Raw genomic sequence first — 22,399 nt, forward strand, 5'->3', positions numbered from 1 at the left:
ACAGGAACACTTAATCGGACAAATATTTGTGTTCATATTCGTTGTTTAAAAAATGAACATGTATGTGTTCGTTTATGTTCGTTTGTTTAAAATTTCACGAACACAAACAATGAAACAAACAAATATAAAACCATCAAGAAGATGACTCATCTGGATAGTATTTAATTATTTTCTATTGATTTGTAAACGAACATAAATAAATGAAAGTTCACAAACAAAAGAACAAAGAAACATATATGTTCATGTTCGTTTAGTTATCTTGTATCTCGAAAACAGAAAGCTTTATTACAGTTTTAAATTTAAATGTTTACTATGTGATATGTAGAAAAATAATTGGCGCCCGGACGTTCAGCATTGAAAGTACGAAGCCTTCTGCTAGAGACACGGTGGGGCATGGGACACATGTCGCATCTATCATAGCCGGTAACCAAGTGAGGCACGCAAGTTATTATGGTTTAGCACCTGGAATCGCAAGGGGTGGAGTTCCCTCAGCGAGATTGGCAATTTATAAAATATGCAATCCAAGTTGTTCCGATATTGATACTTTGAGTGCGTTTAATCAAGCCATTGCCGATGGGGTTGATTTAATATCGATTTCATTAAACTCTCGATATCCAAAAGAACTTGCTTATGATCCAGTTGCAATAGGAGCGTTTCATGCGATTGAGAAGGGCATATTGACGGTACAATCTGCAGGGAATTCAGGCCCTCGTCTATCTTCTATGAAATCTTATGCTCCGTGGATCTTAAGTGTTGGCGCGAGTTAAACTGATAGGAAAATAGTCGACAGGCTCCTTCTCGGAAAGCATACAATTCTGATGGTGAGTAGCTATTATAACTATGTACTTAATGACTAGCTAGCTTGTTTTGGTTTGTAACTTGGGTTGCTAATCGACGTATATGATTAAACCGAATCAATGTAGGGTAACGGTATTAATGCATTCCCATCAAGTGCTTCAACATTGCCTCTTGTTTATGGGCAAGAGCTGACAAGTAATTGCTCGGAAATTGATGCAAGGTAGATAAATTTTCTTTCAAGTTATGTGATCTTCTGAGCATATTTTTCTTCTTCATATATTCAAGTTATCTTAATCTAACTATGAACGACTAATCGACTATCATATATTTTCTGGTTTGTAGGAACTGTCTTAGCCAATGCTTAGAGAGTAGCTTGGTCACCAAAAAAGTTGTTATTTGTGATATAGTGCCTGTCTTTATCTTTGAGGAAGCTAATACATCTAAAGCCACCAGTTATATCTACCCAGATTCTGATCATTATTCTCAGGTCACGGCATGTCCGGCTATTGGTCTAAGCGAAAATGATCTTAACTTGGTTAAGATATTCAAAAACTCTACCAAGTAGCAACTTCTTTCTCTACTTCACTACAATATTAATTAATTTATAATTATTTTGGCACCTAATTATTTTCCTCAATTGATGGACAGAGATCCTCGGGCCCGAATTTTCAAAAGTGAGTCTATATACAATCCAAATGCTCCGTTTGTTCCTCACTTTTCTTCCAGAGGCCCTAGCAGATTTATGCCTGAAATTATAAAGGTACGTACATACTTTTTACAATATATACAGGCGTGCACGCATGTATCTACTTAATTCCGTGATAAATATATTAGGGGTGTTCACGGTCCGGTTTTGACGGTTTTTAGGTTAAACCGTGAACCGAACCCTTAGTAACGGTTTTTTATATTGAAAACCAAAACCGAACCATTCAAATTTAAAATCAAATCAAACCAAACCTTACTAAGAGTTAGGTTCTGGTTTGGTTTGACGGTGTGAGATTCATTAAACAAGATAAAGAAGAATTGGATTGGTCGAATTGAGTACCGTATTTGCAACATAAATAAATTTTGAAGAAATGGTGATAATAATTTATTAATAATTAAAAATACCGGTATATTAGTGCATACACCATATAAAAAGCTGTTACACAATTGAATCGAACAAGAAACGAACAACACTTATTATTACTAGAATTGATAATCAAGAAAAAGAAACGTAACCCTAACTGTGTGTTCTTCCCCCTTTTTATACACAACGGCTACAAACGAACTAATAACAAACATATTTCAGACTTGTCACATTTGATCCCTGAGCTTTTAGTGACGTGACAACCAAACCTTTAAGCCTCTGTACTTTTGTTTAAAGAAAGTAATTCAAATACCCCCAAACCTTTAACAACAGCAAACTCTGATCATTATATAATATTTGATGAAAAACGAATGCATTGTAAGTTCGTAACTATGAAAAAATAAATAAATTTTAGTCGATGAGGATCAAGGAGTTTTTACACACCGCCACATTTTTGTTACAATAGCAAGATTCATTTTGAGAAACGAAATGGTAAAATTAAGTTACAAACTTTGTCATCCTATATATCCACATATAAGTTATAACTTCATAGACAAAATAGTAATAAAGTAAAGTCACGGTCCAGTTTGGTTTTATAAGGTCAGTTTTTGGTATAAATCGTAAACCAAACCGTTTGTTACGGTTTGAAAATTTTGAAACGACTGATCACCTTAAAGTTGATAAAGCAAACCAACCACGAAACCAAACCGACGACCGGTTTGGCTGGTTTCAAACCAAAGTGTGAACACCCCTAGAATATAATTTGTTGTATGTATATGTAATGTTTCTTTTTAGAATTTAATAAAATATTTTATGCTCTTATAGCCCGATGTAGTAGCCCCGGGCGTGGAAATTCTAGCATCTTTTCCACCAATAGGCTCACCATCTGGATCGGACACGGACAAGAAATCTGTTATGTTTAATATCCTATCCGGACGTCCATGGCTTGCCCCCATGTTGCGGCTGCAGCAGCATTTGTAAAGTCTTTCCACCCTGACTGGTCTCCTTCTGCAATCAAATCAGCTTAATGACCACAAGTACGTAAAATAAATCTTAAACTTTTCTGACGTTAATTTATAACAAGTGAAATCACGGTAACTAATAATTAAAACACAACTAGTGTAGGGACTTATATTATGTGTTTGGTATTTGAGTCAGAGCATGTTTGCATATCCATTTGAAGCGTCATGGCCGTTAATTTGTGTATAAGCTAACTAATCTCATCATCATCATTAGGGTTGTCACTTTTTATCGAAACCCAACCCAAGAAAACCCAAACCCGAACTAACCCAACCCGAAAAACCCGAACCCGAGAAAAGACTAACATGTACCCGAACCGAAGTAATTCAGGTTGGTTCTTGTGTCTAAATTTTGGGTTTTGGGTCAACCCGAATAAACCTTTTAGTTTTGAAACCAAATATATTTTTAGCCGCTAAGGTTATCAGAATTTGTCATGTATCGACCTTTTCCATTCCACATATTATGGATAGATTGTTTATTGTTTATTAATTAATGTATTCAGTTATGACTAAAAGCAACCATAATCGAACACCCTAATCATAGTAGATTGAAAATGATTATGTTGGTTTTGTTTGTTGTGGCCGGATTTTGTTAAATTAAACTCGTTTTGGGATTTTTTTATTGGATTATTTTTGTTTTGTTATTGGTTTATTTACATTAGGAGTGAATAAGCGTATGTTAACTTTAATTTTAGTGTTGTATTTTTTTTTAATATTTCCTTGTTTTCTATGATTCGATTAACACAACCCGAAAAAACATCTCGAAAAAAACATTGAGAGATGTGGGTTGGGTTTCGTCTCGTGTCTAGATTTAAAACTTTGAAACCCGAAAAACCAACCCGAAGAATACCCCTAATCATCATCCATTTGCATGGTATCAAATTATTTTTAAGAAAAGGACTATCAAGCACTCACATTTAAAATTTAGAATAGAAAGAATCTTATTTTTATGAACATGCTTGTTTCTTTTTGCTATATGACTATATGAGTGACTAAACAAATGATATATATTTTTTTAAACGTGTACAGCTTGGGAAATGAATGCTTCTCTAAACCCAGAAGCCGAATATGCGTATGGGTCCGGACACATTAATCCTATAAATGCCACAGATCCTGGTCTGGTGTATGAAGTTTCTTTCGAAGACTATTTGAAGATCTGGTGTAATCTATCTCAAACCTTGGGAAGTGTTAATGCTAGTTGCGATGAGAAGTTGTCTATTAAAGATATGAATTACCCTTCGATGGTCGCTCAAGTAAAAGTGGGAGTTCCATTTACGGTGTCTTTTCCTAGAACGGTGACGAATGTTGGTCGGCCCAATTCTAGGTATGTTGCATCTATAAGAGGAGACCCTTCAAACTTGAATTTTAGTGTGAAGCCCGACACTCTGCAGTTCGCAGCAACGAGCAAAAAGATGAAGTTTACGTTGGTTGTTAGGGGGGGGCCATATGAAACCCCAAACTAAAATACGTGTGGCACTTGTATGGACCGATGGCTTTCACAGAGTTCGTAGTCCCATAGTAATATTCACTTCTGATGGGGAAATACCAACAACACCGTCAAGTCCGCCTGACAAAGAAATAGCACCGACACCATCAAGTCCCGTCGTGAATGACACAATGTCCAATGCACAAAGAACATCACCAAAGTCAAGGCTTCGTTACATAGCATTTATGTTAATCCTTTTGTTAATGATTTATATGTATTAAGACAATCACAGTTCATAGGCAGGTGAATTTTGGTCATTTCAGAGTAACTAAAAAAGCTAGTTTGTAGCAAAGTCAATGGGAAAGTCAAAGTCAAACAATTTATCAAAGTCAATGAATGGATAATGAAGAATCTTGGTCAATTGATATTCAGGGGCACTTTTGGCATTTTGAAATATGTGAATTGTTTAAAGGGTTGTGCTTCAAGTCAAAGTCAACTGCATCATAGTCAACATAAAAACCAAAGTCAAAATTTTAGTCAAACATATGGTTACTGTGTATATTTAAAAAGTCAATGGGGCTACATGTGGAATTTAGGTGTTTGTCATTCTAGTGGGACAACAAGGAGATAAAGTCAAAAGTCTACCTTTTTGGTCATTACTTTATCAAGTTTAGCATTAATCCTGCTATAGTGCTATGCCTTTTAGTAATGCCAACACTATAATGGTTGAAAATCTGAAAGATTATGAAAGATTTTAGTTAGGATTAATTGCTGGCGATTAAATTTTTTTGGCTAGACATTATTTTGATTTTCTATATTTTAGGAAGTGTTTAGGAGCCAAGCCCCATTTTAGGTTTGTATATTGTAGTACGGCTAGTACTCCTCTTGGTTTTGTTGTTTCTTTTAGGACGTATGTCTGTCTAGCTTGGGAAAATAGGCTAGTAGCCTTGCTTTTCCCATCTTTCTTTTAATAAATTGTTTGCCAGGCTTTGGCCTTTTTCCAAAAATAATTAAATAGAAAAAAAGACAGTATAGTCATGACATGTAAAATAGTTATATTAAGCGCATTCATGTTTGATATATGTGCTAAGGGCGTCGTTTGTAACCTGTTAATCATGTTAAGACCTGAATTGACAACCCTTCAGCTCATTCCCACCTTAAACATACACATACCTATATAATCAAACAAAACAACAACTGAAGAGGTATGTACCCGCCTCAACACCGAGCGAGGCGGGTCAACCCACAAGATATAGACAAGAGGCTTGAAATCAAGACATTATGAAGGCGCAAAGCCAAAACCTATGCGCATGGCGCATATCACATATGCTCATGCATCACATGCTCAGGCATCACATATGCTCAGGCACCACATATGCTCAGGCATCACATATGCCCACGCATCACACATGCTCACGCATACCACATCTGCGCGTGGCGCATCCGCGCGTGGCGCATATTACATGCTTGTGCATATCATATCTGCGCATGAAACATCTGCGCGTGAGAATAAAGAGAAGACCTCGCGCACCCTCAGGATGGGCACATATCACACGTGCACATAATCAACCTCGTCCTTATCCAAATCAGGATAAGGACAACCTCGATTGTGCACGTCAGACAACCTTCCAGAAGGTATCTTTTTAAGGAATAAGAATATGCTGATGTTGACAGCTGCCAATGAAAGGTGGACAACTCAGCAAAGCCCATGTGCTACCACGTGATTGCACATGGGTCAGGTAAAATACCTGGGTCAGAGAATAATCAATGAAAAAGCACCAGGTGTCCCAAGGACACGTGGCGCAAAGCAATAGGAGGAGGCCAAAAAGGCCCCAATTGGGTCTGAGCCCAATCATTGGAAAACCCTAGCACTATAAATACCACATCAACTCCACAAGGAGAGGTATGCCCTATTACACTGTATCAGCTATATCAAGCAATACAATCCTATTCCTTACTCTGATATTATTATCTTCTCCTACAAACTCTTATTCTCACACCGGAGGGTTACCCCAAAGAGGACCCCTCTGTCCCTTTCTGAGGGGTAAGTTTACGGTGTTGTTCATTTTATAGGTGGAAGAACCCAGATCCCAGAGAACCATCGGTGAAATTGCATAATCACACCCGAGGAAAGTAGATCGTCTACCAGTGAGTCGATCCACGCTTCTTCATTGGCGCCATCCGTGGGACAACGGCAACAAAATCTCATCAGTTCTCTAAAAGTTTCACCATGACTTCTGGTATTCGTAACGATCAAGTTCTGGAGGATATTGAGCATGAGGAAGTTAATGAGGGACAACAGTTTCTGAGGGTGCCACGCGATTCTGCGCGCACCACCAGTAACTATCCCTTCATCGCAACTCCTCATGGCCAGACTGAAACTCCTCCAGACGATCTCACGTTCCAACATCTTACCGGCGCGAAACAAAAGGGACCAATGGGTCCAGAGGATGAAGCAAATGATCCTAAAGACTGGCTCATAAACGAGCAAAGACGTCTTATGGACAAGTACAATGAAATGGTCAAAAACAAAAAGTTGGCCGATATGACACAAAGGCTTGTGTTTGACAAGCAAACCAATCAAGGCACAACAAAAAGGGCCCGCGCGCCGGAAGATGGTCACTCCGTTCACACTGAACACGCTGAGTTCAGTGATGACGAAGCGCACAGCATGAGGAAAACACGAGATACTCATGCAGGAGGCTCACAGCTCCGCGCGCACATAAACACGGCGCCTGGAGCCAAAGCCGATCTGGACCTGTACACACCATACAGCCCGCCAGTGAGGGGGCAAGTGGACGTAACCACGCCGTACAGGCCAGCCATCTTGGTGAAGCACTCAAAATTCACTGAGCGCATCGCGAAGGCCCCCATTCAGCACAAGACCAAGATGCCAAGTGGTCTGGGCAAATATGATGGCACCACAGATCCAGACGATTTCTTGCAAGGTTTCTATAACACTGGAAACCTCGAGAGCTGGACGATACCAACATGGTGTCACATGTTTGCCCGCTGCCTCACGGGCGCGGCGCGTGTCTGGTTTGAAAGCTTGCCCACCGGGCAAATCGATGGGTTCGAAGAGCTGTTGGAAAAATTCCAAGCTCACTTCGTACAACAGCGCAGACACACGCGCGACCCTGATGACATCATGCACTGTGTGCGCAGGAATGATGAAACGATTGAAGACTACATCACTCGTTTCAATCAGGAGTCTCTGGCAATCGGAGGGATCACTGAGCAACTCTTGCGCGTGGCCTTCATACAAGGCGCGCGCAGTGATCAGCTCCGCCGAGCTCTTGTGAGCAGAGATGGCATGCCGACCACTTGGGCCAAGCTGATGGAAGCTTCGCGGGTCTTTGCGCGAAACGAAAAACAGATTGCTCAAGATAGAGCAAGAGAAAGAGGCCACCAAGCAGAGGCACCGCGCAACAACGACAAAAGGACCAAACAGAACTCCGTATGGTCCAGGTTGCAACAAACCAGCTTTTCTTCCGCAGAAAAGCAGGCGCAACCAAGCTTACCCCAGCCCCAAAAAGACAGCCATAGTCGTGGGGAGGGTGACAAGAGAGAGGGCGGCAGAGATCCTAGCAGACCCCTGCCAAGAATATGGACTCCCCTCACTAAAACGCCTTCACAGGTGTTAAGTACTGAGAATGTCCAATTCAAGAGCCCCAAGCCACTACACTACAAGGGACCACCGAACAGTGGCAAGTATTGTGAGTTTCACAGGTCTGCAGGCCACAACACTGACGCATGCCATCATTTAAAGGATGCGATCGAAAAGGATGTGAAGTCCGGCAAGCTGGCTCACCTGGTGAAAAACCAAAGACTAGAAGATGAGCAACCAGAAGGAGCCTCTGCCAACAAAAAGTTCAAAAGAATCTGTGTGGCTGAGGGAGGAAGGCAAGGGCAGAGGTCAAAAAAGAGAAGCGCGCAAATCCAAGGAGATTGGCGCGAGCAACAAGTTATCTTCCCAAGAATCAGGGGTGGCCCTTCAATCAGCAGTCCTCTTGTCATCACCACACACATTGCTCATTACGAAGTGTCAAAAGTCCTGGTGGACACTGGCAGCGAATCAGACATCATGTATGAGCAATGTTTCAGGAAATTGGACCCGGCAGACCAAGCAAGGCTCGAAATTGTGAATGCACCAATCTGTGGTGTTTCAAATGAAATCATTCATCCCCTAGGACAGATACAATTTGAACTAACTATGGGGGATGATGAACACAAGCGAGCCGAAATTGTCAACTTCTTGGTATTGCCCACTACGTCATGCCACAATATGATCTTGGGTAGAGGAACGATTGCTCAATTCAATGCCATACCGTCGCCAGCGCACGGCGCATTGGGGTTCCCTACACCAACAGGTGTAACTTTTGTATACCGGGATCATCTGTGCGCAGTGACAAGTACACCGCGGGAAGGGAGAGTCAAACTTCCAATGGCGGACAACGCGCCAGAGGAATGGATTCTAAACCCAAAATTCCCAGAGCAAACAATCACAATTGGCGCAACTATATCAGATGATACGAGGTTGAGAATGAAAAGGTTGCTCACAAAATATATGTCGGTCTTCGCGTGGCAACACTCTGATATGACTGGGGTCCCGCGAAACTTGGCGCAACATTCTCTCAACACGTTCAAGTCTGTAGAGCCAATTGCTCAGAAAAAGAGAGTCATGGGGGATGAGAGGGCGAAGGCCATGAATGAGCAGGTTGAGGACCTACTGCGCGCAAATATCATCCGCCCGATCCGATACCAGACATGGGTAGCCAATCCTGTGATGGTAAAGAAAAGCAACGGGTCATGGAGGATGTGCATCGACTTCAAGGACCTCAACAAAGCATGTCCGAAAGATTGTTACCCCCCTCCCAAACATCGACGCAAAGGTGGACTCCGTGGCGCCATTCAAGCTCAAATGCTTCCTGGATGCCTACAAAGGCTATCACCAGATTCAAATGGCACCACAAGATGAGGACAAGACTGCCTTCAGAACCGACAAGGGTGTTTTTTGCTACACAAAAATGCCCTTTGGTTTAAAGAACGCGGGCGCCACCTATCAGAGACTTATGGATTCGGTTTTCAACGACCAAATCGGAAGAAACCTAGAAGTCTACGTAGATGATTTGGTGATCAAAAGTAGGGAGGAAAAGCAAATGCTCAAAGACATCGAGGAAACTCTTCAGCGCCTAAGGGAAGTAAACATGAAGCTCAACCCGAGCAAATGCACTTTCGGCGCACAAGAGGGAAAATTTCTCGGTGTAATGGTCACCAAGGATGGTTTCAAGGTGAACCCAGAAAAGGTGGAAGCCATCATTGACATGCCTTCGCCATCCACCATGAAAGAAGTTCAGAAGCTGAATGGTAGATTGGTGTCAATCAACAGGTTCCTAGCGAACCACGCCAGCAAATCTACTCCATTCGTTAACACTTTGAGGAATTGCTTGAAGAAGAGCCAATTCAAGTGGACGCCTGAGGCCGAGCAAGCTTTCAAGGAAATAAAAGAATGTCTGATAAAGCTGCCCGCGCTCATAGCCCCACTTCCTGGCGAAACCTTAACATTGTACTTATCAACTGGAGAGCGCGCCATCGGCGCAGTATTGTTGGTGGATCGCGAGGGGATCCAAACGCCAATATACTATGTGAGTCGAGTGCTGACAGATCCTGAGACACGCTACTCCATCATGGAGAAGTTAGTTTTGTCATTGACACATGCGTCGCGCAAGCTTCACAGATATTTCAATGGTCACCCTATTGAAGTTCTGACTGGTTACAATATCCAGCAAGTCTTGCGGCGCCCCGCGCTCTCAGGAAGGCTGACAAAGTGGGCGCTGGAGTTAGGTGAGCACACGATCACCTATAAGCCCCGTCCAGCATTAAAGGGACAAGTCTTAGCGGATTTCATCGCGGAAATCCCTGAGGGAAAGATTGAAGAGGCTCAGCGCGAGGTAGATCCTCCGCGAGCCAATGATGATGAAGATGTTTGGAGGTTATTCACTGACGGAGCCTCAAACAACGAAGGGTCCGGCGCAGGCCTCAAACTGGTGGACCCTGAAAATCATGAGTATACTTATGCAATCAGGTTGAACTTCAAAAGTACCAACAATGAAGCTGAGTATGAAGCCCTGCTGGCTGGTCTGCGCATTGCGCGCAAGTTCGGAGTTAAAAGGCTAGAGGCCCATGTGGATTCATACTTGGTAGCAGCACAGGTCAATGGCCTTTATGATGCCAAGGAGAACACCATGCCTCTATATCTAGAGCAGGCAAAAAAGCTCATTGAGCAGTTTGACTTCTTCAGAATCATACACATCCCGCGCAGTGAAAACAAGTCCGCTGACGCGCTGAGTAAAATGGCATCAACCAACTTTGATCACTTTGGCAAAGATGTCAGGGTGGAAGTAATGAGCAACCCGTCGGTGCAAGCGCAGTCTGTCCTTGTAATTCATACAACCCCTTCATCATGGATAACTCCAATACTGGAATTCCTGAAGGAGGGAAAGGTACCAGACGATCGCGCACAGGCGAGGAAGATAAGACACAAGTCGCAGAACTATGAACTACTTGATGGTACATTATATCGACGCTCTTATCTTGGACCGCTCATGAAATGCCTAGATGCTGAAGAAGCAAGCTATGTGATCAGAGAGATACATGAAGGAATCTGCGGAATACACGCTGGCCCGCGCATGGTGGTTGCCAAGGCAATGAGCGCAAGCTACTATTGGCCAGGCATGTACTTAGACGCGCTAAAAGAGATCCAAAAATGCAAAGCGTGTCAGAGCTATGCGCCAAACACCATGCGGCCAAAGAACAACTTGATTCCAGTGACCTCCGCATGGCCTTTCCACAAATGGGCAATTGATATTGTGGGGCCCCTACCACAAGCGCAAGGGCGAGTAAAATTTTTGGTAGTGGCAGTAGACTATTTCACAAAATGGGTTGAAGCCAAGCCACTAGCAAAAATCACAGCCGAGTCGATGAAGCAATTTATCTGGAGCCACATCATATGCCGTTTTGGCCTTCCTATGGAAATTGTAAGCGACAATGGCAAACAATTCACCGACAGGAAGATTTCTAGCTGGCTCAAGGAATTGCACATCAACCAAATCTTCACTTCGGTATACCACCCTCAGGGGAATGGCCAAGTGGAGCGCGCAAATCAAAGTTTGCTAAATGGGCTGAAGAAAAGGTTGGAGGGAGAATCCCATTCTTGGGTCGAAGAGTTACCTAATGTCCTGTGGGCGCACAGGACATTAAGCAAAACTAGCAACGGCGAATCCCCGTTCAGCCTAACCTATGGGACGGAGGCCATGATCCCAGCAGAAATTGGATGCCCATCCCATAGGGTGCTCATGATGAGCAAGATTGATAACGAGCGCGAAAGAAGGTTGGATCTCAACTTACTTGAAGGGCGCAGAGAAGCGGCTATCATCAGCGAAGCCAAATACAAGAGAAAGCTGGAAAAATATTATAATCAGCGCGTTAAAGAATGCCACTTCAAGAAGAATGATTTTGTCCTTCGAAACAATGAAGCTAGCCGCGCGATACCCCCAGGAAAGATGTCCCCCAATTGGGAGGGACCTTATCAAGTCTCAGAGGAATTGGGAAAAGGCGCGTATGCTTTAAAAGATTTGAATGGAAAGAAGATCCCGCGCGCATGGAACGCAGCACAACTTAGAAAATGTTTCATGTAAAAAATCAAGTTTGTAATCAAGGCTCTTAAGCCATTATGAATGATGATACGTGCTATCTTCCAACGTGTTCTGTCACCTTTTGCATACATGTTTCACACGTCCCTTTATTAATTTTGAGCAATATGACAACACTATATTGACATCAAAGCAAAAAATAAAACGAAGTAAAACATACATGCGCGAGCTTCAAGCTCAAACGCGTTAAGGAGTCTTAACTCTAAAACGTTAGGGCCTTAGCCCAAAAATATGAGCCTTATCTCAGGGCCTTAGCCCAATAATACGAGCCTTAGCTCAAAACACTCACAAACATCCATCCTACATCCTGCGCAGCCTGATCATAAAAATCCCTAAACACAACTAAGGCAAAGCACATGCCAAAACATAGTTGTTAAGGTCTCAAGTCAAGGTCGCGCATGGATTTGTGATAGGTATCTGAGTAGCACATGCTGACGCGTAAAGGCTAAAAACTCATAATTCCCTATAAAAAATGCACGATAACGTCGCGCAAAAAAGGAATAATGAAACGCCACCGCACGTGTCAACATAAACAAGATATTGCAAAACCACTTACAAAATATGACAATGGTTAGGTAAATAATTTCCTTACAACCTTGTTCTTATTTTAACGTGCAAGCATATCTTATATCTAAACAAGCAAACATACAAAAATATGAAGAGATGAATGGAAATGCGCAAGATGCGAATAAGGGAAAAACAAATTTCAATCCAAAGCGTTGAAATTTACAAGTATGATGAGTTACAAACTACAAGTATAAAAAAAAAAAAAAAAAAAAAAAAACATGAAGGGCTTCTCAAGTCTCCACGTCGACGTCAGCCTCTTCATCACCCTCATCATCTTCCTCAGCATCTGGCGCAGCCCGCTCCTCATCTCTAAGTTGACCATAGTCAAGATCTTCATCCTGATTGGAGTCTTCTATCACAATAGTGTCTGGAGCGGATCCTTTGGCCGCGCCAGAGCCGCTAGCAGGGGCAGCATCCCCCGCGCCATCATCATCGCCACCAGCCCCCTCGCACTCGTCAAGTAGCTTCTTTAGCGCGCCGAGGTCGGGCTGGTCAGCGAGCGCGGATATCTGCAAATCATAAGAAAAAGTATGAGTACAAAAACACTTGGAAAATAATTCAAGGTAAACTCATTAAGGTTAAAATACCTGCTCAAGAATGGGGATGGGAGTATTCAAATACTTCTCCCCCACCGCGGCCATATCCGCGCAGACAAGGTCAAGCTGGTAAGGGTAATCAGATGGGTTCTTCTTCATCATGCTATATTCACAGCCATCCTTAAACCCCTCAGCTCGACCCACCAAGCGCGAGGCAGCGTTGCAGTCCATCACCAGGTTCTGAAATTCGTCTGAATTTTTCATCGCGTATGCGCAACGAGTCATACCCTGTGAGACTAGCCATTGGCGATCTTGCGCAAGGGAAGAAACAGTCGTCTCGAAGGCAGGAACCTGAGAGTTTAACAACTCAACAGTTTCCTTGGTCTTTTTCAGCTCCTCTTTGTCGGACGCTGCTGCCGCCAAGGCTGCTTCCTTTTCTGATCGCGCAAGATCAAGTGCTTCCTGGCTAGACGCTGCCGTCGCCAAGGCTTCGTCCTTCTCGGCCCTCGCGGCCTCTAGCTCCTCCTTTAGGCGCGCAACCTCGCTCTCCAAAGAAGATTTGTCAGTTATAGACTGGACGAGAGCTTGGTCACGCGCCTCCGCGTCAAGCTCCAAGTCACGCACTCTCCGCGCGTACTTGGACGCTTCCGCCTCCGCCACCTGCTGCTTCTCCCGCGCAGCCTGGAGCTCGTGCCCGCGCTTAACAAAGGCAGCGTTGGCACTTGCTCTGTTCTCACTGAGCTCCGCTTGGAGTCTCTCAGCTCTCTCCCGAGCATCGGAAAGATTCCAAGCAGATACTTTGGCTTCTTGCTTGGATGCCGCGAGAGCATCACGTACTTTTATGTAATCATAGTGAAGCTCTCGGGAGGCAGCAAAGAAGGCAGACCCAGCGAACAGATGATCGTTGAGCAAGTCCACGCGAGCGCGTTCCTCCTGAAACCTCCTTTCAGTTGGAGGCACGGCATGAGCCCAGAAGTCCTCACACACACCCATGGATTGAAAGGAGCTATCCTCAGTAATGTTCCATCTTGGGCGGTAAACGTGATCGGCTTCCTGCAAAAACACAAAGTAATGATCTAAGTCATCAAAAGCTAATATGGAAGTCCGCGCAGCGGAGCAAAACGAACCTATACCTGCGGGGGCGAAGCAGAAAAGTCAGTACCAGCCCCACGAGAAGACTGCGCCGCGAAATCGCGTGGCGCAGCAGGGCTGGCGCGGCCAAGATCGGAGTCTTCAATTTGGACCTCCTCATCCTCCTATGAAACATGCCTTTTCTCCTGCGACCTAGAAGAAACAAAATCGGTCTCGCGAGGAGGGCTACACGCGGGAGGTGAGGGAGGTCTCGACGCCGCCAGGTCGGCGCGTAATACGGCCTCCTGCTCCTTAGTAATCCCGATGAGGGGAGATTCAGCGCTTGTGGGAGCAGGGGCAGAACCAACCGCGCTGGCGCCGGCGCCAGCAGTGCCGCCAGCAGCTTGGGCACCAGCTATGACTCCTGTGAAAAAATCAACAAAGAGCAATTGTTCATGACTTGATCTAAAAAGAGAAGTCAGAAAATAAAGTACAATATATACCTTGGCGCACCGCCGTTCGGGAGTCAAGCATCGCCATGAAGTCCATCTTCCCCCTCTTGGAGGGTAAAATGGGGGACTTCGAAGCAGCCTTCGGCGCAGCCTCGGTACCCTCGTTGCGCTTGAGGTTTGTCCACCAAGGTCGCCGGCTCTACAAACATTTGAGTGAGCAAAGATTCATTAGTAATTCTATCAGAATCGCGCTCATAAAACCATAAAGTATAAAGTATACCTGTCGGAGTGGAAGCAGCAGGCGCAGCGCCGCTTCCCTTTTCCGCCGCGCGAAGGGAGGAAGTGGCGGCGCCATACCTCGTGTGAACAGGAGGCCTGCCCACATTCTGAGGCAGGGAGGACAAGGAAAACTTGGAGGTAAACTCCTGAGTTTTCTCAAGCCCCTTCGCCTGAGGAGGATCTTTAGCAACAGGGGCATCGTCCTTCTTCTGTTTCTTACTGGCCCCTGCGCCAGTTTGCCCTTTAGCTTTACGCTTCAGTAGGGGCACCTCCTCCTCCTCCTCTTCCGCGAGCTCCAGCTCGTAATTCTCGAGCGCATCTACAATACATGCAACAGAAGTGTTAGCCAAATTTGGTATTATAAAGGCATAAATATAAGTACAAAGGCTTACCAGGAGCGTCGCTGTCAGAACAAAATCCCAGATCAACAGGGATGAACATGTCATCAAAGCGATCCGGGAAGCCAACCTCACCAGCGCCCAGCGCGACGGAGCCACCCTCCACATGCTCGTCGTAGGCGGCGTGGACATATTCCTTGCTCACTGCACAAGACAAAAATGATCAGCAAAAGCGAATTATATTCGCGCGCAAGTAATGCAATAAGTTAATAACTTACATAAGCCGTCCACTTGGATAACAGGCTCAGCCGCGCTGTCGGCCCACCGCCTGCTCATGCCGACCCCCACCAGCGCCTCCTCACAAATTTTCTTGGCGGGGGATGGTTCGGCGGTCAATTTTTTAACCCAGGCGCCAATTGGGTTCTTAATAACATCCACATCCGCAGGCGCAGAAGTGATCGCGCGCATTGTCATACGGATGGGAATCACGCCAGCCTTGATGTAAAAAAACTTCTCAGACCAGTCATGAAGGCTCTTAAATGAAACAGTGCTACACTTGACCTTCTGACTGCGAGGAATGAATGAAAACCAAGAGTCCTGGACCTTTGGCTTGTAAAAAAATTGAAAGCGTCGAGGGGTTGGCTCCTCGCGCTGGGATTTGCACATGAACTCGAAATGAGTCATGCGCACAAGTCCAAATGGATGGACTTGGGATATATGAATCCCATAGAACTGAAGCACCGCACCTACAAACCTTGTCATCGGAAGACGAAGGTTGCAGTGGGTGAAAAAATGGCAATATAAGGATATAAAGCCGGTAGGCGGGTTCGCCGCCGTCTGCCCGGCCGCCGGCAGTATACAGCCATACTCAGGGAGAAAACCCTGAGAGGCGATTAGGCTGTCAAAATCAGCCTGCCTGAGCTTGCAAGGGATCTCATCCCACTTCTTCACCGTCTTGGTTCTCCCTACCTCCTCCGATGTGGCCTCAACAACCCGCTTCCCCTTGCCGGTCTTCTTCAACGTCGACATCACTACGGATTTAAAACGGCGTCTTCAACGTCGACATCACTATCAGACATACAACTGCAAAAGCAGACAATCGGAGGTCCGGAAGCAATAAACAGACAGACACTTAAACAGAATCCAATTGAAGAAAAGCTCTGAATAAGCAACAATGAAGATGACGGATAAACTCTAAGGGCTTGCTTTTATAGGCCCAGGAGAGAGAAAATTGAGAATTGATCGGACTTCACGCGCCCCCACTCGCAGATGAAAGCCAACGCGAGCGCGACACGTGTCCCTGACACTGTGAGAGGGGACACCAAAAGAAAGATACAGCTGTCGCCAGAGTTCACGCGCCACCACTCGCAGGTGCGGACCAACGCGAGCGCGACACGTGTTCCTGACAATATATGAGGGGACGTGAAAGACAACTGTAGCACCTCGAGCACGCGAAAAGTCTGACACGTCTCCATCACTGACACATGTCAGCAACAACCAACCACGTACATGGACGTTTCGTTTCAACCAAAAGGATAGAATTTCGCGCAACGATGAGTAATAAGAAGAAAAAGACAAAACCCTACCAAAAGAGCAAACTATTAAGTCTAATATCTGTCTTACCTCGCTCGCGCGAGGCAAGACACACATTAGACTGGGGGGGCTTGAAGAGGTATGTACCCGCCTCAACACCGAGCGAGGCGGGTCAACCCACAAGATATAGACAAGAGGCTTGAAATCAAGACATTATGAAGGCGCAAAGCCAAAACCTATGCGCATGGCGCATATCACATATGCTCATGCATCACATGCTCAGGCATCACATATGCTCAGGCACCACATATGCTCAGGCATCACATATGCCCACGCATCACACATGCTCACGCATACCACATCTGCGCGTGGCGCATCCGCGCGTGGCGCATATTACATGCTTGTGCATATCATATCTGCGCATGAAACATCTGCGCGTGAGAATAAAGAGAAGACCTCGCGCACCCTCAGGATGGGCGCATATCACACGTGCACATAATCAACCTCGTCCTTATCCAAATCAGGATAAGGACAACCTCGATTGTGCACGTCAGACAACCTTCCAGAAGGTATCTTTTTAAGGAATAAGAATATGCTGATGTTGACAGCTGCCAATGAAAGGTGGACAACTCAGCAAAGCCCATGTGCTACCACGTGATTGCACATGGGTCAGGTAAAATACCTGGGTCAGAGAATAATCAATGAAAAAGCACCAGGTGTCCCAAGGACACGTGGCGCAAAGCAATAGGAGGAGGCCAAAAAGGCCCCAATTGGGTCTGAGCCCAATCATTGGAAAACCCTAGCACTATAAATACCACATCAACTCCACAAGGAGAGGTATGCCCTATTACACTGTATCAGCTATATCAAGCAATACAATCATATTCCTTACTCTGATATTATTATCTTCTCCTACAAACTCTTATTCTCACACCGGAGGGTTACCCCAAAGAGGACCCCTCTGTCCCTTTCTGAGGGGTAAGTTTACGGTGTTGTTCATTTTGTAGGTGGAAGAACCCAGATCCCAGAGAACCCTCGGTGAAATTGCATAATCACACCCGAGGAAAGTAGATCGTCTACCAGTGAGTCGATCCACGCTTCTTCAACAACCAAATAATACATTCTAATAAATTATTGATGTAAAAATATCTTTTATTTAAGAAGAAAACACAAATTAACTCTCTTCTATATGCCACAATGCATAATAGCACCTGCAATAGCGTCACATTGCAATACAAAGGAATCTAAACAACCTTTGCCATGACTATTTACATAGTCATGTAAGATTTTACAACAACCTTTGTCGGACGGTGGAATTTCAACACAACACACCTCAACATCCCTAAAATTGCAACTTGTTATGAATGTCAACATTGACATGGTAACAACTAAAACAAAAAGAAACTTCATTACAATGACGGAAGAGAACGATATTCAAAAACAGAAAAGAATACGAAGGATTGTTTAGTATTTATAGATATTATTAAAATTAACTAATAATTATTGGGCATTTAAGAATGATTGCTTAGTAATTAATAATATTATTATACTTAACAAACAATTAATGGGCATTTAAGGCCGATTAATGCCTAGGTGATAGTATATTCTCGTATACTTTTGATCAAATACAAATTAAATTAACTTGCTAATTGTCAAGTAGTGTAATTATATATACAACATAGTGCAATTATAGTATAATGTAATTATAACATAGTGAAATTACACTACGATGTAAGTACATAATTACATTACTTGTAAATATAATTACACCATTTAATTCTCACGGTTATATATTAATTTAATTTGAATGTTTACTTTGCCCTATTGTATATCTATATCTATCTATAATATATATAAACGAAAACATAAAAATCCTATGTGTCGCGATGTGGTCGCTCCCCCTTTTTTTGAGTCACCAGATTTGCTTGATTTGTAAATGGAAGTTTCTCATGCATTTGACCCGAATTCATAGGTATGGGTCTTACCAAACCTAGATATCCCTTAAACGGGTTATAATATCTCATTAAATTAAAAATTATTTTCACCAAATTATTGATGTAAAAATCCTATAAAATAGGATATACCAAAGTTAATATCTTATTTATTTTAAAAAAGATATATATATTATTTAAATAAAAAAAAACAATTTTATTGTAAAAAAAATAAACGGGTTTTGGGTCTCATCAAACCATAGGTATATTATTAACTTTTATAAATATTACTTATAATTAAAAAATGAATTTTATAGTAAAAGAAATAAATGGGTCTTGGGTCTCATCAAAACCATATAGCTTTTAAATCGCGTTATAACATCTAATTTATTAGTGAAACAATTTATCACCAAACCATAAGTATATTATTAACTTTTATATAATAATAAAATATAAATCAAAAAATAAATAAATATTAGAACAAATAATATAAAACAAACCCGTAATACGGGGATAAAAACTAGTAACTTATAAATATGTATTTAATGTAGGTTGATTACTTTACATGTATATTGTATAGTTTGTTAGGAATCAGGAATTCTATATTTTTATGTATCATTTTGGTTAATGAAATATCATTTGAGTTTTATCAAATTAATAAGAGTCAAGAATCAAGATAATTACTATTTTTTATAATTATTTAAAAGCATCATTACCCGCTTTAAGGCATTCTTTAAAATCTAGCTTATGATTACAATTTTTTTAGAACGATACTTTTTTTGTGTGTTAGGTTATCGCACTCTCAAATTTGGAGAGCCCTGTTGCCCAACTCTACAATTAACAGTTATAACGTAATTTGTATATTACGATTTATAATACAATTATATAAGTTTCAAAATATCGATGTGTTACAAGATGATGTATAATACAATGTAGTATAATGTAAAATAAATAACACTATATACCACAACACAACAACATTCATAACGCAATATAACATAATGTGATAAACATAACAACGTGGTACATAATATATGTTACTAAAGCATATATATGTATTTTAATATATTATCATAATATAATTGAAAATAAAGTTAAATAATCTATAGTAAAAAGCTACAGTTTCCAACCATCAGCTAGCAGCTTACATCTACAGCTACCAGCTAATTTTGCCAAACATACCCTAAGTTACAGTTAGATCGGGTGTTATGGGTTGTTTGGGAGCGTAAACTTTAATTAGCCAACTCAACTTGATAACGGTCGCGCACACTGCTCTGGCTAAATGAACTGGGTGTTTTTGGCGGGGCATCACCCCGGTTAACGTTGAAAAGTGGGGCCCAGTTTTAAAAAAATAACCCTTGGCGTTATCCGATTTCAGACCAATTAATCTTATTGGGGCCATTCTAAAGTTATATACAAAGTTCCGGCTAATAGACTTAGTCGGGTGATTAATAAAGTTGTATCGGATTCCCAATTGGCTTTTCTAAAGGGGAGATCCATTCTTGATGGGCCGTTAATGGTAAACGAGATCATATTGTGGTTTAAAAAGGAGAAGAAGACGGGTTTGTTGTTGAAAATCGATTTTGAAAAAGCTTATGACCACATTAACTGGAATTTCCTTGATTCGGTTATGGCTCTAATGCACTTCCCGGAAAAATGGAGAAATTGGGTTGTGGGTTTTGTATCGTCGGCTAGATCTTTTGTCCTTGTTAACGGGTCTCTAACTTTTGAATTCAGTTGCTCTAGAGGTATTTCGCAAGGTGATCTAGTTTCGCTCTTTCTTTTTATTTTGGGGATGGAGGCCTTGTTGGTTTTGATGAAAAATGACTCAAATTTAATTTACACAAATCTTTTCTGTATGAAGTTTGAGTATGTAAAACTCTATCTTTTATTTAAGAGAGAAAACATGAACTCTCTTCTAAGGAATGCTACAATGGTCAATAGCCGGACCAAAAAGGGGACAAAACATTCCAAAGTAATCGAAACAAGTTCTGCCATGTTTCTTTACATATTCACGCAAGGCCGGGTCAACCACTTTGGTGGCCTAAAACAATGTTTAAGAACGAGACCTTATTGTAAAAAGATATCTTGCTTTCACTTCAAATAAATCAAGATGTTGTCATCAATTTTTGCAAATACGTAAGAACACACTTCGCAGACCTAATTCATTTTAAATGCCACTAAAATCATACACAGTAATCCAAATCCCAAATGTATAATTATTAATTTTGTTTTGAAAATTGGAAGCCTTAGAAAGTGGGGTCTTAAAAGCACTAGCTTCATTTCGTTGTCCCTAGAGACGGCCTTGTATTCACATAAGGTTTGACAACAATTGTTAGGGTGATTAGTGATTACATTGCAAGTAATACTGGTACTTCTTAGAATGTCAACACTGAAATGGTACGTAATAACTAATCAAAGAGAAACTTAATTATTTTGTTGTAGGAAGCGAACAATATTCAAGAAGAGAATACGAATGAGTGAAATTCTCATAATTTGAACAAAAATATCATCATTAGGCAACAGGTAGTCGGGTAGTTCAACCAAATGTATAAGGGAATCATACCTACAGGCTCATATCAATACACATTTTCAATAACATTACTTTCTTGTAGAACTGTTGTATGCAAGTCACCCCATTCACTATTTTCCTAGATTACAAAGAGTACATGTTCCTTCTATAAAACCCTTAAAGAGGTAATAAATACAAAAATGGAATTTACTTTTTGTATGAAATAATATGGTGTACCTTAATGTGTGTTTGGATGTGAGTATCACTATCACCATTTGATATGTCCAATGTTGATGAGCCTTTCTGTCCCAGCTGCAAAAAATGTCTATCATAGGAGCGAACATTTTCAGAGCCATAAAGATATATATATATATATATATATATATAATATATATATATATATATATGTTGAAACATGGGATATCAGTTAAGGAAAACAGATCTCTAGCTGTGCGGACACTACTAGAAAACAGATAGTATTGTGACGCTAAATTGTGTCAGAAAAGCGTCACAAACTAGTGATTACGACGCAATGTGCATATCGAAAAAACCCTCGTCGGATATTCCTTTGTGACACAATTCCGACGCAAATTATGACACAATTCTTGCGTTCTTTTTGTCGAAATTTTTCGACACTTTTCATACACTTATTAGCGATTATTAACATATTTTAATAATTATAATTTCGTATAATTATAATAATACAATATATAATTTGTCTACGCATATATAAATTGTTTTTCAACGCAATCCCGACACATTTGAACTGTTTTCCAACGCATTTCCAACACATATATGAATTAATGTAATGAATTGGTAAACCTTTTCTAATATGCCAACATAATACTTACTATCTCAGATTTAAGACAAGATTGGTTGTCATTGCTAAGAGCATGAAGTCAATATGAAATTTCATTTTTAGTGTCATATATGTACACAATGCAGGAAGCGTGGCCTCTCGTTAGGTGACTGACGGAGAGACCCAAGCCAGTGGTGAACCTGGCCCATGATCTTGAACATGTGTGAACAATACGACAGCTGACAACGGACGAATAAGTTAGATCGATGAGCTGCCTGAGTTGATGATTCACAATGACAATTTTCGGCCGACATATTAGAAGCGAAATGTTGTCTTTTACATTGTCAAGTGTTAGTT

At 42.0% G+C, this 22,399-nt stretch overlaps 1 long non-coding RNA gene across 2 annotated transcripts; it reads left to right on the top strand.

Moving 5' to 3' along the window:
• The first annotated feature begins 234 nt into the window (after nt 1–234).
• LOC143618590 (uncharacterized) lies at nt 235–2,979 on the top strand. 2 transcript variants are annotated; one of them, XR_013151049.1, is made up of 4 exons: nt 235–821; nt 924–1,018; nt 1,141–1,558; nt 2,693–2,979. It is a non-coding gene; the product is annotated as an uncharacterized LOC143618590 (long non-coding RNA). The 2 variants fall into 2 exon arrangements; XR_013151048.1 differs by having other exon boundaries at nt 924–1,558.
• The last annotated feature ends 19,420 nt before the right edge of the window (nt 2,980–22,399 follow it).

Source organism: Bidens hawaiensis, unplaced genomic scaffold (genome assembly GCF_021521415.1).
Source record: "Bidens hawaiensis isolate Kalapana, Puna unplaced genomic scaffold, B.hawaiensis_p1.1 tig00097206_1, whole genome shotgun sequence".
NCBI lineage: Eukaryota > Viridiplantae > Streptophyta > Magnoliopsida > Asterales > Asteraceae > Bidens > Bidens hawaiensis.